The sequence below is a fragment of the Schistocerca cancellata genome, chromosome 10 (genome assembly GCF_023864275.1).
Source record: "Schistocerca cancellata isolate TAMUIC-IGC-003103 chromosome 10, iqSchCanc2.1, whole genome shotgun sequence".
NCBI classification, from domain to species: domain Eukaryota; kingdom Metazoa; phylum Arthropoda; class Insecta; order Orthoptera; family Acrididae; genus Schistocerca; species Schistocerca cancellata.
In genome coordinates, this window is record NC_064635.1 from 124,632,033 (window position 1) to 124,632,761 (window position 729).

At 49.4% G+C, this 729-nt stretch overlaps 1 pseudogene; it reads left to right on the plus strand.

The window, feature by feature from the left end:
* The first annotated feature begins 360 nt into the window (after positions 1-360).
* On the plus strand, positions 361-478 carry LOC126107122 (5S ribosomal RNA; annotated as a pseudogene).
* Positions 479-729: the final 251 nt, after the last annotated feature.

Sequence of the window (729 nt, forward strand, 5' to 3'; positions counted from 1 at the left end):
TCATGCATAGGTCGAGAAACATTGAAAGGGTAGTCCATTTCATTTCCCATACGAATTAACAGGCCTCCTTCATGAAATCCAACATGGGATGGTGATGTTAAGAAAGCTCTACATATCGAGGTGAAAGTTAGGCGAGGCGCCGTCATGCATAAAAATTAGATCATCTGAATCTTCAAGAAGCTGAAAACACAACTAAATTTGCTGCCTGTCCAGGTATGACATTCCTGCCAAAGCTTTCTCCACAAAAGAGAAAGGTCCGTAAACTTTGTGAATAGAAACGGTACAAACATTCTGTGTCGGTGAATTTCTTCACGTTAGACGACGACGCCAAGATTTTGTGCCCCCCAAATTCTTGCATTAGCCAACGGCCTTGCCGCAGTGGTAACACCGATTCCCGTCAGATCAGCGAAGTTAAGCGCTGTCGAGCTGGGCTAGCACTTGGATGGGTGACCATCCGGTCTGCCGAGCGCTGTTGGCAAGCGGGGTGCACTCAACCCTTGTGAGGCAAACTGAGGAGCTACTTGATTGATAAAAAGCGGCTCAGGTCTCATAAACTGACATACGGCCGGGAGAGCGGTGTGCTGACCACGTGCCCCTTCGTATACGCATTTATTGACGCCTGTGGGCTGAGGAAGACACGGCGGCCGGTCGGTACCGTTGGGCCTTTCACGGTCTGTTCGGACGACATAATGGCAGTGTACTTAGCTCGATAGATGAAACGTCGATGCG